The sequence below is a fragment of the Macrobrachium rosenbergii genome, chromosome 28 (assembly GCF_040412425.1).
Source record: "Macrobrachium rosenbergii isolate ZJJX-2024 chromosome 28, ASM4041242v1, whole genome shotgun sequence".
In the NCBI taxonomy this organism is placed as follows: domain Eukaryota; kingdom Metazoa; phylum Arthropoda; class Malacostraca; order Decapoda; family Palaemonidae; genus Macrobrachium; species Macrobrachium rosenbergii.
In genome coordinates, this window is record NC_089768.1 from 5,017,340 (window position 1) to 5,035,000 (window position 17,661).

The 17,661-nt window shown below is 34.0% G+C and overlaps 1 long non-coding RNA gene across 1 annotated transcript in view; it reads right to left on the reverse strand.

Annotated features, from left to right (window-relative positions):
- Positions 1-17,661, reverse strand: part of LOC136853990 (uncharacterized) — a 101,535-nt gene that overhangs the window by 69,733 nt on the left and 14,141 nt on the right. Inside the window, exon 2 of the long non-coding RNA XR_010857590.1 lies at positions 8,734-9,552. This is a non-coding gene — a long non-coding RNA (uncharacterized lncRNA). The remainder of the gene's footprint in view (positions 1-8,733; positions 9,553-17,661) is intronic.

A 17,661-nucleotide genomic window follows, 5' to 3' on the forward strand; every position in this document is an offset into this window, starting at 1 on the left:
AAGTACATTTTGCTCTTATAGGAACACCCTGTACCACTGCACTGTAGTATCTCTCTATTCAATCAGCTCATCGTGTCTTACTATTCTTCAACTTCTTTATTACCCTTCTACATCTTCACCAGTCACTTCCACAAGCATTCTCAGAATTCTCAGTGCTCAGATCTGCCTCTCTGCAACACAGCAGCTCTTAAAAATACTCTCTCCACCGAAACATTTGTATTGTTTATCCTAAGATCAATTTCATATTTAACCTTTCTTTGTTTACTTAACTAAAGAACAACTTTTCCTCTGTGAATTTGAGACTTTTTTTTTATTTACGTGCCCGTGGTCACCTTATCCTCCATAGTGTTTACAGATATAAGATCATCCATTATTCTCTTACGTTGCACTTAAAACCCTGTTTCCTACTACAATGAACATATAATTTCGACATCCTATGACTTATTGCTTGCTTCGCCCTGTTCATGTACACCTATACAATTGCACAATTCTTGGCGACACAGAAATTCCTTTTTTTTTTTTTTTGAGGGGTTTAGTATCCTCACAAACCCAAACACTGATAGCTTTAACTTAGGCTCCCTTTTCATGTATTTCATTTTCCTTTGCTATTCTCAATATTTTGCTCACAAACTTAAATTGATCACACCTGTAACCTCACTATCAATTCCCCCAAGTCATCAAAAACCAGCATCTATTTTCCCTCAAGCTTCGTCGGTATAATAAACGTTTGTAATTCCTGTCCTTCTTTTTCTCACTGTTACACCTAACAGCCTGGTCTCCCATCACCTCTATACTAACTCACACTATAGATAGCTTTTTTCCTCATTAATACCTCTTCTCCCAACATTCCTATCAATCAAACTGCTGTTGCAACGAACGAGGGCTGATAGGAGGACCTCCCAAAAGTAAACGAGGATGATAAAACCATTTGTAAACAAGTTTTCAAAGGACTCTCACCATTCTGTTTCACATTATAAACTTTAAACTAATACCTACACTATCTCTCTTTCCATTACCAACCTTCGCATCTAAATCACCTAGTACAACTACGCGTTTGTTTCTTAAAACTCAGCAGATTCAGATTCTTCCCGAAAACTTTTACTTCATTCTAATTCCGCTTCTTGATCGTATACTTTACTTTCAGAGGTTTTTCTCCAGATAAAATGCCGTTTCTTAAAAAACGGGATGATTTGTGAGAAACATACACAGTGTGGAGGGATTCATAAATATGTTAAACTCACGGTTAAGAAGAGGACAAATCTAATGCCATGGCTCTTGTTGTGTTTCAGAACTCAAGACTGTGTTTGTATGTTTGGTTAGATGTAACGTACGCAATAAGAATACGACTTAATGAGAAGGAACAGATATTAAGAATATCTAAACAATTTTCTCAAAAGAAATTAAATCCCGATATAAAGAGAAACCTTAAGTTTTTGTAAGAATAGGCTGGCCAACAATGTGTTATGTTTAATTACACGTGTGGTAGTAATTCTGTAATTCTCAAGAATATTCCATAAAAGAACGAAGACAAATTATTCAGTAATAAAAAGATAAATAAACACAAGCGTATTCGATAAGAGAAATTAACATATAGGAATCCAGACATATATAATATTACTTTGTGTACTTTAGAAAAAAAGAATAACTAAGTGGAAGTCAAAGCTATGAAACCTAAAGTTATTAGGCGAATGACATCAGTCCAAAACTGATTATAATACGGAGAATGTAAGATTTATTCCCTTGGAAACTGAACACTAATTATTCTCAATTCGTGCACGAGAACATTTGTTACTCAAAGCAACTTTTAAGGAATAGTTTCTTCGAGTGTCAAAGTGCTGAATGATCAAAGCGGAATTTATAATTTCTATTTCTTTCCTACTAACATCGTTCTACATAGGTTTGAGCAGGTGGAATGTACACACACACACAACACACACACACACACACACACACACACACATATATATATATATATATATATATATATATATATATATATATACATATATATATATATATATATATATATATATATATATATATATATATATATATATATATATATATATATATATATATATATATATATATATATATATATATATATATATATATATATATATATATATATATATTATATATATATACAATGCGTTAAAAAGCAAATTTTTTTGGATTATGAAACGTATATGAAGGAAATCGATAATAAGACGGCCCCAAAAGAATATAGTGGAAATTAAACACCAGGAATTTTAGAGGCAAGTACGGATGGATGGCAGCATCTATAATTCTAGTGAAATTAACAAGTGCACTCAAATAAAAAATGTACAATTCTCCTAAGCCGTAATGGATTGTGTAGTCCACAAAATGTTTCACTTTGACTGCATACGTTGTCAGGGAAACAATGCTGCCTGAAAGAGCACTGAAAAAAAAAATTCTCTTTTCATAAATGAAACTGAGCACGTATCTGAAAGGCCGAATGAGGTATAAGAAAAGAATATCCTGGAAATAAAGAGAAAGACAAATCGGTCGGGGTTGCATTCTATCTGCATAGGAGACACTTGAGGGTAAGAGGTTTGAAGGTCATTAATGAAGGGGAAGGAAAGGGCTCTTCACAGTGAAGAACCTTAGGGAAGACAAAACTCCACTTGAAACATTCTGGAAGGGGAACTAAAAACAAAACTGAAATAACAGAAAATATTCATTTATTATTCAATGAACGCTGCTTTTAGGTCTAAACAGAAAGAAACCGCGTCCTCGGCAGATCTCACAGAACCATTTTAGTTTTCTATAAAAGAAAACTGTTGAAATGGCTTTGTTCGTATGTCCGCACTTTTTCTGTCTGCCCTCAGAGCTTATAAACTAATGATACTAGAGGCCTGCAAATTGGTATGTTGATCATCCACCCTCCAATCATCAAACATACCAAATTGCAGCTCTCTAGCCTCAGTAGTTTAAATTTTATTTAAGGTTAAGGTTAGCCATGGCTCGTGCATCTGGCACCGCTGGGGATGCCATCCGCCGACGCATCTTCACTTGGCCGCGTCTGGAGAACAACTGAGCGCTGCCTGGTCGTGGCTGAGAGTTTCATACTACAGTACATCGAGAGTTTCATACAGCATTATATGTTGTACAGAAAACTCGATGGCGCCGAAGAAACTTCGCCGCATATTTTATTAGTTTTCTGTAAAGGAACACTATTGAGATGGCTACTTGTCTGTCCATCTGCACTTAAAAACTACCAAGGCTAGAGGGCTGCAAGTTGGTGTGTTGATCATCCACCCTCCAATCACCAAAAATCTCAAATAGCAGCCCTCTAGCCTCAGTAGTTTTTATTTTATTTAAGGTTAAGGATGGCCATGGATCGTGCGTCCGGCACCGCCGAATCCAATTCCAAAGGCGTCGCTGACACACCTTGACTCGACTGTATCTGGGAAGCAACTGAGTGCTGCCCAGGTGTAATTGAGAGTTTCATAGTGCAGCACATCGAGAGGCTCGTAATGATGTCAACTGAAGACAGTTACAACAAGATCGTGACACAGCTGCTCGTCAAGAGGCTCGTCTAGATCCTCAAAGGTGTTTTTTTAATTTTGATTTGGTCAGCCTTGGAACACAGGCCACCACCTGGCAGTGGCTGAAAGTTTCATGGGCCGCGACTGAGAGTTTCATGGGCCGTGGCTGAGAGTTTCATACAGCATTACATGCTGTACAGAAAATTTGACTGCACCGAAGAAACTTCGGTGCATTTTTTACTTGTTTATTTCATGAAAATCAATCATGAGTCATTTTCTCTTTTTCTATATCTTTGCTTTCATGCGGAGGTTTTATTTTGTAAAGGGGCAAAGGAAGAGAGACAGAAAAGGAAAGTTAGTTGTATTCCATATTAATAAAACAACACACGAGTTCCCTCACACACATAAATGATAAATGTATACATATCTACTGTATATATAAAAGTGAATGTTTGTATATTTGTTTGACTTCTATAGTAATCCAAACCACTTGAAAACCCAGACAAAATTCTGCACATGGCCTCGGTCTCCCCAGAAAGGTCTACAACTCAAAATCAAACCCCTACACCATGCCAGACATACAAACACAGACAAAACAAATGGAATTATCATTTTTACGTCACCTTTTCCTTAAGTTTTCTGGGTTTATTCTCATTTTTCACTTGACACTTCACCTAGGCCTATACCAAATTGCCTGTATCACATGGAAATATTGTTTTAGATTTTCATTGTATGATTTAGACTTGTAACAGCCCACAAATAGCGGTGAAGGGTCTGACAGTGAAATGAATAACGGCTATACATAATTTATTCATACTCTGATCAGAGCATCTGAGATGCTTTTCAGATGAAATACAGTGGCAAACTGTCACGAAATTGGTGCTATCCTGTCCACACATGCAATTACCTGCAGTCAGTCAGAAGATATTTAGGTAATATCATTAGTTAATCCATTCTGGTGAGTGGACTGTTTCTGTCCACAAACTGTTGTCTACACGTAAGTTTTAATGGCAGTTTCAATGAACTGACAGAAGAAATGACAGGTAAACTTGATCGTGAATGCACGGCCTTAGGTTGTTGAATTCTATAATAGTGAATGGGTATGGAGTGAGAGAGTAAGAGGAGAAGAAGAGAGAAAAAGTAAGTATACCTTAGTTTTACCAGACCACTGAGCTGATTAACAGCTCTCCTAGGGCTGGCCCGAAGGATTAGACTTATTTTACGTGGCTAAGAACCAATTGGTTACTTAGCAACGGGACCTACAGCTTATTGTGGAATCCGAACCACATTATAGCAAGAAATGAATTTCTATCACCAGAAATACATTCCTCTAACTCTTCATCAGCCGGCCGCGGGAATTGAACTCCGGCCCATCGAGCGACAGTCTGAAGCTCAACCGGTTCGGCCAACAAAGGGCTCTAGAAGAAGAGAGAGAAGACGGAGTGCTAGACAGAGAGAGAGAGAGAGAGAGAGAGAGAGAGAGAGAGAGAGAGAGAGAGAGAGAGAGAGAGAGAAGTTTTACTGAATGCCATTCAGAGTTTTTCTGGGTAGCACGGGTTGGTTAGCTAGTACATATATATATATATATATATATATATATATATATATATATATATATATATATATATATATATATATATATATATATATATATATATATATGTAGATATATATTATCTCTATTCTTATGCAAGACATAAATGTGGTCAGACTACAAAACAAAAGTAAAAAGTATAGTCTGTCTCTCGTTCTTAAACAGTTCTAAAAACTACGGAATTTGCATTATTGCACTATTTTATTCAAAGCAAAAATTAAGTACAGAACATCTAAAACATGGCACTGTTATTTATCTCTATCAAATTGCAGCAAGGACATAACTAAAATCAATTTTAGATGAAAAGAAGGTTCCATTTCGTTTTGGAACTCTAATGAAGACAGAATCATTTCAGGCTGTCATCAGAACGGTACCCATGACTTTTACGGCATAAAAGAGCTCCTTTGATTATGGAGGCGAATATGATGGTCCATGAAATCCAAATTTTCAACCGACTTCCTTAATGGTATGCAAGCAATGAAGACCCAACTCTCTGTTAACTACAATTCTCTCTCCAAGATGGCCTCCACTTAAATGCCAGTTAACATAACGCAGTATATGAAATCATGTGTTTTAAAAGGAGTTAAAAGGTAATAGTGACACATTATGTGACACTTTGAGGAAAATTGTCATTAACGAGCTGGCTCTAGTCCAGCATCAACGTTAATAAGTTTGATCTTTTGCCCATGACTGAAATCCAAGTTAAAACAGTGATGGTCAAAATATCCAACTCATTATTATTATTTCATCTATCTATCTATCCATCTATATATATATATATATATATATATATATATATATATATATATATATATAAATATATATATATATATATATATGCAATATATATATATATATATATATATATATATATATATATATATATATATATATGTGAGTGTGTGTGTGTGAGTGCACTTTCGTGTCTGTGGGGTGTGTGTTCAAGTATGTCATATATACAGTATATATATATATATATATATATATATATATATATATATATATATATACTGTATATATGTGTATATATATATATACTGTATATATATATATATATATATATATATATATATATATATATATATATATATATATATATATATATATATATATATATATAGCTTATCTATGAAAAAACAGTGTAACAGAATCTATAAAATCTTTCAGAATGAACATCAAATTAAAGCATCGTGAAAGCTACAAATAGTAAACACCCCTCTTATGGTTAAGCTCAAAATTAGTTCAAATTGGCCATCAGGAAGATTTCCGTAAAGTTCAAGAAGCACTTTGTAATTTTATGAGAACAATGACGATAAATCAGGTCTTTTACGAGAAGACCGCACCATCTACAATCAAATGACCTTACACTGTACAATGCAACAACGACAACTACAAGTAAATAATTCAGCATCTTCATTGTAATAGTAACGGTACAGACTGAGTGATGGTATCAGTTCTCCACACCGTCACTATAAAAGAGAGAGAGAGAGAGAGAGAAACTTGGAACGTTGTCTTGAAAACTCGGGTTGTGGCAACACTAATAGAAATATACGTCATCAGAAATAACACAACATTGTTGTTATAGTTCTCTTGTCAACCATTTTGACAATAAATACTGACTTCATATACATTAATAATGCATTTTAACTCAATGATGTGAAATTCTGATCCTCACGTTGAAGTGTAAAATAAATACTATGTTCATAGATTATCCGAACTTGATCGAAAGATACGTTTTTGTAACTTCAAGATGAACAGATATCAGTTTTATGCTTTATCAAAAGTCTTGGTGAATTTTTATGAGGAAATGAACTGTTCTACCAGACATCATTTTTGAAACCATGTAAAGGATCGATTTTGTAGACCAGAGGTTTTATATTCCAGTTCAGCTACTAAAAAACTAAAGACGACACGAATATAATGAAAATAAGATAGTTTCAGCAAATTATGCGGGAGTGTTCAATAATATGTTTCTAAATTAATATATATACATATATATATTATATATATATAATATATATACATATACAGATATATATATACACATATATCTATCTGTCTATATATATATATATATATATATATATATATATATATATATATATATATATATATAATTTACTTCATTTAGAGGTAAATTATTGAATACTCACGAATAATTCACTGAAACTATTGTATTTTCCTTATGTTCATGTCGTCTTTAGTTTTTTAGTAGCTGAATTGGAATTATATATATATATATATATATATATATATATATATATATATATATATATATATATATATATATATATATATTATATATATATATATATAGGCTATGTGTGTGTGTATGTGTTTGTTTGCACATGGACGGGAATACTGTGAATTATATAAATGAACGTGTCGAGTTGTAACACATATTATATGGGCTATAGCTCTAAAAATAATCACTATTTTGTTTAAGGTCCTATTACTTGAAGCTCACAGATCTTTAAATAAGAAAAATATGAGTTCCGCTCGATTAATTATCTTGACCTCTTTGCTTATGTTAACAGAATTCCTGCATTACGTTTACCTCTTACTGAGAGAACACAGCTAACGGGATACAGGGGCGTACTGTGAAAGTATTTTCAGTTAATTTGCTTTACACTCTGCTTGCAAACAAATGAAAATTAGGGTACATTACAATTTTGTTTTCATCATGTCACAATTTCGAATTCCTTGAAGGTTTTTTCTGCGCTTCTTTAAATGGATGCCTCTTGAATGTAAATGTAGAAACTGACGTACGTTTGTAGTATGCCTCTTTATATTTAGTTTGAATATATATATATATATATATATATATATATATATATATATATATATATATATATATATTATATATATATATATATATATATATATATATATATATATATACATATATATATATATATATATATATATATATATATATATATATATATATATATATATATATATATATATATATATATATATATATATATATATATATATATATATATATAGAGAGAGAGAGAGAGAGAGAGAGAGAGAGAGAGAGAGAGAGAGAGAGAGAGAGAGATTACATAACTTTAAAAGTCCCAGCAACTAAGAGGATTTTTTGATTGATGCGGGCCAAATAATATGCAAATACTCACAATCCGTCACTTTAAAAATCATTATTATCAGTGTATGTTTCATTGACTTTTCGCCAGATTCTAAATAGTTCATTTTATTCATAAAATCCAACAAATGAAGAAACTAATAAAAAACCAAAGGAAGATTCCTACGGGTGAGCAAATGTAGCAATTATCCTTCTAACACTTACATTCCTTCAGATAGAACTGTTTTATTAAGTCAAGACCAAAAGACCTTACTGTAGCTAGAAATTAAATAAAAGAGCTCATAAAATAAGTAACAAAAGGATAGCATCTACTGCCAATCATTTAATATTGTTTATACCGAAACATGGTAGTATAACATGAAGTGTGTAAATAAGTAATTTATATCCAAGCATAACTTCAACTCATATTGTGTATACAATACTTGCTGTACATAAAATCTTCAATCATTGGATGTTTTGTAAGTTCACTGTGCAGAAAATCCAACAAGGAGAACGAGCAGAGGGAAAGCAGTACTTACCTGAAAAGGTGGTGGTGGTGGAGATGCTGCCACGTCCAGCCCGTCAGCTGTGGCAGCATCAGCTACGGCAGCCCTATAAGCAGCCGATTTCCTTGCCCTCCTGCCTCTCAGACAACCCCCTACCGATCCCCACGACCAGGGCATGGCTGTGACTCTTTCTAGGGCATTCAATATTCAGGAGGCCAGCAGCATTCCAGCGGTGTCCGTCTCAGCTGCCTACCGCAGGTAGGTAGTCATGCAGGTAGCGTCATGAGAACTGCATGTTTGATCGGGCACATGGCTGTTCTCTCCATGGGTTCTTCTTTTGCCTTTTTCTCATCTAATCTCTGTTTCGGGGGCATGCACTCGATGGGTAAAGAAGTCCAAGAAGTAAATTAGAAAGGCACTGTTTTACCAGGGTGTGTGAAAAACACGGCCAGACTAAAAAGATCGACGAGCTTCCAAAGTCACCAGTCAAGCAGAGCTTCACTAAGCACGGGGGAGAGGAGCAGAACAGGAGGGGAAGTTTCAGCAGGCGACAGGAATTAACAGATTTTAACAGTTCACAGTAAGTCACAAAAATGGTAACATTCATAACAATATCATTATCCACTGATCGTATTTTCTTAGCACAGTTAAAAGATAAAAGAGTACACGAAAAATAAAGACCACAACAACAGTTCTATACAGGCGTACATATACACAGTCGTCGAATTACTATTGGGTTTGGTTTTTGCAGTATATCAGGGTGTTATTCTGTAAATTGTGTACATAGAGCACTTCAGGTGAAACAGTAACTGTGTTGATAACACCAGTTGTGTTCCGTTTGGTACTCATCATCTAGAAAATAGAAACAGGGATATTGAATATAAAAAAAATACATCAGTATTTAAAAACTCTATTTCAAACATGGAGTGCATATACATATATAATATATATATATATATATATATATATATATATATATATATATATATATATATATATATATATATATATATATATATATATATATATATATATATATTATATATAAGCGAATGTTTGTATGTATATTTGTAACTTTGTGCTCTTTAGAAATCCGAACCGCTTAACTGATCTAGACAAAATTTGGCACGTGACCATCATTTAACCCAACTCAGATAATAGGGTAGGTTTCAAACCCGTCTCAACAACCGCCCCCCGCTTCTCCCCTTCCCCCGCTCCCATTGTAACTTATGTGGTAAACCCGAATAGTTTATTTACCACATAAACTCTACGGGTTTATCATACCTCATTGCATGTACTCGAGACCACAGAAATATGTGACTGAAAATGCTTTTCAGTCACCACAGTAATACCCCGATAAAAGGGACAGACACAGTAACATCTAGATAAAAGAGACAGTTGTCACAGTAATACCTGGATAAAAGGGACAGTCACCACAGTAATGCCTGGATAGAAAGGACAGACAGAACAGTAATATCTGGATAAACGGGACAGTCACCACAGTAATATTTGATAAAAAGAACTGTCACCACAGTGGTACCTGGATAAAAGGGACAGACAGCACAGTAATACCTGGTTAAAGGTGTCATATAGCACAGTAATACCTGGATAAAAGGGACAGTCACCACAGTAACACGAAAAACAGGGGCACTCACCACAGTAATACCAGGATAAAAGGGAGAGATGGAACAGTAATATCTGGAAATAAGGGATAGACAGTACAGTAATACCTGGTTAAAGGGGACAGACATCACAGTAATAACTGATTAATGGGAACAGACAGAATAGTAATATCTAGACAGTTACCAAAGTAATACCTGGATAAAAGGGACAGAGCGTACAGTAATACCTGTTTAAAGGTGTCATGAAGTACAGTAATACATGGATAAAAGGGACAGTCACCACACTAATACCTGGCTATAAGGGACAGTCACCACAGTAATACCTGGATAAAAGAGACAGACAGCAAAGTAATACCTGGATAAAAGGGACAGTCACCATAGTAATATTTGGATAAAAGGGACGGAAAGAACAGTAATGCCTGGATAAAAGGGATGGTTATCACAGTAATTTCTGGATAATAGGGACATTCATTACATTAATGCCTGGATAAAAGGGACAGACAGTACGGTAATATCTGGATAATAAAGACAGTCATCACAGTAATGACTGTCAGTTTGCACACGACTCTTCGAAAGATGAACGTTTGCATAAAAAATAGTAGATCTGACAGTCGGACCGTCAACACAACCTCTTCCTCGCTTCCTTCTCCCTCCCCTACCCCTTCCACTTCCCCTTTCCCTTTTTCCCTCCCATTACATGTAGACTGTCATTCAGAGTTTTCCGGGCAGCGCTGAGATGATCAGCTAGTATATATGTATGTGTATATATATATATATATATATATATATATATATATATATATATATATATATATATATATAATATATATATATATATATATATATATAATATATATATATATATATATATATATATATATATATATATATATATATATATATATATATATATATATATATATATATATATATATATATATACACACACACACACACACAACACACACACACGAGCACACACACATGTATGTATATACATATATATATATATATATATATATATATATATATATATATATATATATATATATATATATATATATATAAATCCACGAAGGAAAGAGAAACAATGGAGCACTGCAAGGCCTTTCAACTTCTTGTCTTTTACTTAGCTAAGTAAAGGATAAGAAGTCGAAAGGCCTTGCAGTACTCCATCATTTCTCTTACCTTCGTGGATTTTGTCTTTATTTATATATATTCATCACGTTCCATATTTTCGTAACTCAGTTACACACACGCACACACTTTATACACACACACACACACACACACACACACATATATATATATATATATATATATATATATATATATATATATATATATATATATATATATATATATATATGTGTGTGTGTGAAATCACTAGTTACCATATAATGACCATCAAATATGTACACTTTATATATATATATATATATATATATATATATATATATATATATTATATATATATATATATATATATATATATATATATATATATATATATATATATATATATATATTACTAAAGGACCTCATTCAAACTGGATGGTATTTAATGGAGTTTTTTATTCAAAAAGTTACAAGCTTTCTTGGACAAACAGTCCACATTATCCAAGAAAGCTTGTAACTTTTTGAATAAAAAACTCCATTAAATACCATCCAGTTTGAATGAGGTCCTTTTAGTAATTCTACTAATGCACAGAACAATTGTGTATGTGATAAAGTTAATATATATATATATATATAAATACATGTATGTACATACATACGTACTTACATACGTCTTAATTACGAGGAGTTTCTAAATGATTCCCAACTTGACTCCCACAATTTAGACTTGATAGATGATAAGGCTGATGATATAATTGCAGTAATAAAATGGAGAGTTACTTGAGAATTGCATTTCCTGTAAGTAGCTGTCGGAAACAGTTACAAAGCTACAATGTTTATAAAGAGGTTTTCGGCCATGATTCAATCATTACCGAACTGAAGCCATATACATTTCTTGCCTTTTCGTGAAAAACTAAGTATTTCCCCACAACAAAACATGCATGAAAAGAAAGTCTTTGTCAATATACGGAAGGAGAATGATGCGCTGTCCTATCACAAAAAAAAATATACGAGTAATGAAATAGTAACTATGGCATCCGCAGACTTTTCACCAGCACAACCAATCAAATATTTCTCTACCTTCCAAAGTCTCACGACCTTCTTTCACAGCGCACTGCTATACTTGATACCGGTGCTAAAGAACTCATGGGAAATTAAAAATAAAAGAGACAGGTAAGCAATATTGGAAAATGCTTCAACATTCTTAAACAGCACAAATTTCAACGAGCAGGTTATTGAATAAATGACCCTTCGGGCAAATGTGAAGAGGCCATTGTTAACTGATGCCTTGATAAAAGCGTCTTCGCCAGAGATATTAGCAAGACAGCAGTCAACACATGCACATTAAATTTACTGTACTGATTGAGCATATTGCACATTGGAAAACTTTAAAAAAATCGACAGTGTTCCTTCAGCATTAAGATAGTCCACACAAAAGCTTAATAAATGGAAGGTATATAATGAACTATCACTTCATAACGCCTGTTTCAGCTTTTCATCCTTATCTCATGAAGAACTGAAATATGGGCGTGATGAGGTGACAGTTTATTATTTGCCTTCCATTTTTTCCGATCTTGAGTTTGCTATCGAAAAGCTCATGGAACATTGCGGAGTTTTTCTTTTTACGATGAGCTCAGTCAATCAATTCTAATGAGTACATGTTGACTGCTATCTTGTTAATATCTCTTAGTATTAGAAAATTTTAAACCATTCAAAAACATTTATACAGAGTCCACTATACGAACGGTTATGTACTATATATTTAAGTATATAAGAGCTTACTGTTACAGAAGCAGTACTGGAATAGACTACAATAATGAAATCATTACCAGAAAATATGTAAAAGTGTGTAGTTCGTGGTGTTAATGCAACTTCCCGACTTTTTATATTTCAAATATCGTATTACATCCCAGTCCTTACTGCATTTTTATTACTTATACCAATATACTTCCACATATTTTCATATACATATATGCAAGAGTATGTATATGTATGTGTATATATATATATATATATATATATATATATATATATATATATATATATATATATATATATATATATATATGTGTGTGTGTGTGTGTGTTTGTGTGTGTGTGTGTGTATAATGGTCGGTGTGTAGTGTGCATGTGTGCGGCAGTAATATACCAGTTTCGAAAGAAGGCAAAGAATCGCCCAGGAAAATGTAGACACATTACGGTAGTAAGGAGGTTCTCTTCAAAGTGGGTAAACTCGCTCCTGGGAGGTCAACAGCCATCACTCTGTTGTACGAGTAGAAAGACAGGAATTAAATCAATATCCTTCTCGACACTCTGCCTTCTTTGATAGCAACCAAATAGCTGGGTGTCTGAGAATTAGCAGCATCATACCTCGTCCTATTACTACAGATGCGCTTTGTGAAAGTTAAGCTGAATGTAACTGTTATTGAAGGTATCAAAGGTAATGGAGCAGTGTTGAATAAAGAGGTGGAAAGAGCGTAATTGTGGTTTGTGCTTCAGAGAATAGAAGGCCGATAAAGGAGCAGTTCATATTTTGTCTGGAAGACAAAAGGGGCCTTTGAACAGAAGATGCTGATGGACGATTACCGTATGAAGCATTTGCAGTCTTTTGTCAATTATATGATAAACTCCTAAGATATCGTGAATGCAAGGGATAGAGGAGAGCCAGATTTGAATGAAGTAAGACTGGGTGGTTTAATTTAAACTTAAGAATAAATGAAAAAAAGAACATGGGGATGGTTGAAAGGCAAATGAAGGTTAGAAACATTGAAATGCAACAGAAGTTGATGTAACTACTAGTGAAATGACGCAGTGTGGTGGTGGATCTTGCGAATGGTTGACTAACATATGTAAGGTAAAAGAAGTAATTGTCCCGCTGCAAAAAAGGAAAATCAATAGAAGAGACTGCAAGAATAATTGGTGTGTAAAATCCCCTGGCATTCCTGGGATGTTATTCAGTAGGGGTTTGATTAGTAACATTGCCTAAAGCACAGAATTGTGAATTTGTACTGGGAATAAGATGTATGACATACATGGACAAAGAAAAGGTATATTACAAACTGGGCATAGGTCTTACGGTAAAGATTTAAAGATATTTGTTGTTGTGGATAATTTGTTTAAGTGGCTAGAAATTTGAGTAATAATGGGAAAAATCGTGAAGTCATGTACGTTGTATTATAGGGTCTCACATGCGGGCGTGTTATATCCTTATGGTTAAATATGGAAGAAATGACGAGAAGAACAAATCAATGTCGGCAAAAGTTTTGAAAGTTCACAAGTGGAGTGAGTAAGGCAGATGACAGTTGATATTGTTTTAAGTGGCAATGGTGAGGAAAAGTTGGAGAGACTTTGAAAGCGCTACAAAGTCTTTCAAGGAGATAAATTTACGGGAAGGCAAAGAAATGTATAAGGTTATGGTGATGAAGAAAATCACTGTTAAAGTTATATGTGTGGCTGGTGAAGACGAGAGACAGAACAGCAGTAGAGAGTGTTGATGAAACAAATATATGTAAACAAAAAGATTTCATAGCTAGTAATGATGCATCATTGTGCATTGAGGTGGTATGGCAATAGGAAATAAGAGAATGGAAGCACAGAGGGAGTTTGTCGTATGGAGTAGAGGAGGTTCTGCAATGGATACAATTGACATCCAGGAAACATGGGGAGCAGTGCAAATATTTTAGGATGTTTAATTATCTGCAGAAGATTCTTCTAAGTAGGTATATGGCATGGCTGTCTGGCAGTTTCGTGCAAAGACATTCTTCATTTATAAATCAGTTAAACAATGAACTCACACACACACCCACAGGATGTTTAATCATCTGCTGAAGATTCTTCTAAGTAGGTATATGACATGACTGTCAGGCACTTTTGTGTAAAAATATTCTTCCTTTATAAATCAATTAAATAATGAACTCACACACACACACACACACACGCACACACACGCACACACACACACACACACACACATATATATATATATATATATACATATACTGTACATAAATATATATATATATATATATATATATATATATATATATATATATATATATATATATATATATTATGACTTTGACTTCTCGGTAAGCAAGAGATGCAAATCGATAGCGACTCAAGTGTACATATGTCTGTCGAAGTCAGGTTCTCTGTATTTAGAATCGATGTCCATCCATCACCATGACTGAACGATTTCAGAAACTAATAACATCTTCATTTATTTTTCATCTGGATTCAGGGATTGCAGTGATATGTGTATCCAAAAAGAGTTAGACATTCGAATCAGCGTGGATATCTCTCTCTCTCTCTCTCTCTCTCTCTCTCTCTCTCTCTCTCTCTATATATATATATATATATATATATATATATATATATATATATATATATATATATATATGACTATTTATCACATCACCGTGATTCATATACAATCAGAAAGCTACAAACGTCCTTTAATATCAATTCACTCTACCTCGGAAGTAATATATTTTCATATATGTTACCGAAGGAATTTTTAGTTGATAATAAGTCCACCGTCCCGTGGGATCGACCAACGACGGACGAGGAATCAGGACTACAGTGACACACTAACCAGTCCTGATTCCTCGTCCGTGGCCGACTGGTTAGTGTGTCACTGTAGTCCTGATTCCTCGTCCGTCGCTGGTTCGATCCCACGGGACGGTGGACTTATTATCAACTAAAATTCCTTCGGTAACATATATGAAAAATATATTACTTCCGAGGTAGAGTGAATTGATATTAAAGGACGTTTGTAGCTTTGGATATTATATATATATATATATATATATATATATATATATATATATATATATATATGTGTGTGTGTGTGTGTGTGTGTGTGTGTGTGTTGTGTCCAACAGAAGTATTTATGTTTTTGACATCCAAGTATTTCTCAGTATGTTTTTCACTGGAATACACAGTAATAAATACCAGGTGCAAGTGCTGTATTTCCAGCTGTGGCCACTAAGACAAAATTTAACACTTATTACCAAGGGGATTATCCTATATAAGTGATAAGAACTAACTGCACCTCATGCGTGCACATATTTGCGGGCACAGAAATATCACTCTGGAATGGTAATATCAAGCATATACTTATCTGCTTAAGTGTTTGCTGTTTCCTAACTGACATGAAATCTAATCGCATTCACCAAAAAAACTACATGAAAATATAAGAACCAAAACAATAAACTCTCAGGTTGATCATTTTCTAGTAACGCGACATTAGCTTTTTTACTGAAAATCATGACATCCGAAATGAGAAATGAAGCAAAGACTGTCTGCCTCCATCCCAGAATTCGACCTGAGGTTCTGAGAGGAAACTCGACACTTGCAGAATGGCTCACTGTGTGCAAAGGTGATTGGAATACTGCTGATGATCTTCCGGTATGGTATAAATAACAACGTAAGTTGTAAACGTTTTCTGCATGGGGCTCATCCTTGACTAGAAATTGCGGGATGAATTTGTATATTTGTAAATACAAACGTCTACACAATTCATACTTTAATTTCTGCACTCTTATATGCAAAATGGTCAAAAATATTCGAAATTCGATACGAGTATAAAAAAAAATAATCTGTAAAACTGTAGATTCTTTACCAGAATTCAAATGACGCTCACACGTCATCACCACCCATACAGATACATTGTGGCACTAAGCGATATCTTGCACTACCAATTAAGCTTCCTGGATTCCGAGACTCTCTTATTCCAACAAATCCTCCGCTCTGTTCAGTCAATAATTCATTGGTCTCGATCTTTTCCTTTGCCAAAAAATATCATATTTGCCCGGTTTTCACCATCCTATCATTCTTCATTTCCTCCCCACGATGAAAGCACCTCAAATCATTTCATCCCTCTTTATTTACAATACCTTTATGTCTCATTCGTCTTTTCCTGTGTTTCTCTCCCTTTCAACCTCTATTAAAGTGCGAACCGTTATTTTCTAGAAGCTTGTTCTCTCTCTCTCTCATTTCCATTCAACTTCTTCACTACGTTTCCAGCTTCCTAAGTTATAGACAATCTTTTCTTATTCCTAACCTTCTGCAGAAAGCCTGCTACCTTCCTAGCTTCATTTACTCCATAATTCATTATTCTCATCTTACTTTCATCCATTAAGTTTTCCCTATTATAAATATATACAGTACTTTTCCCCCTCCATTTCTCCATCTTAAGAATTCCATTTCCTACCAATCAT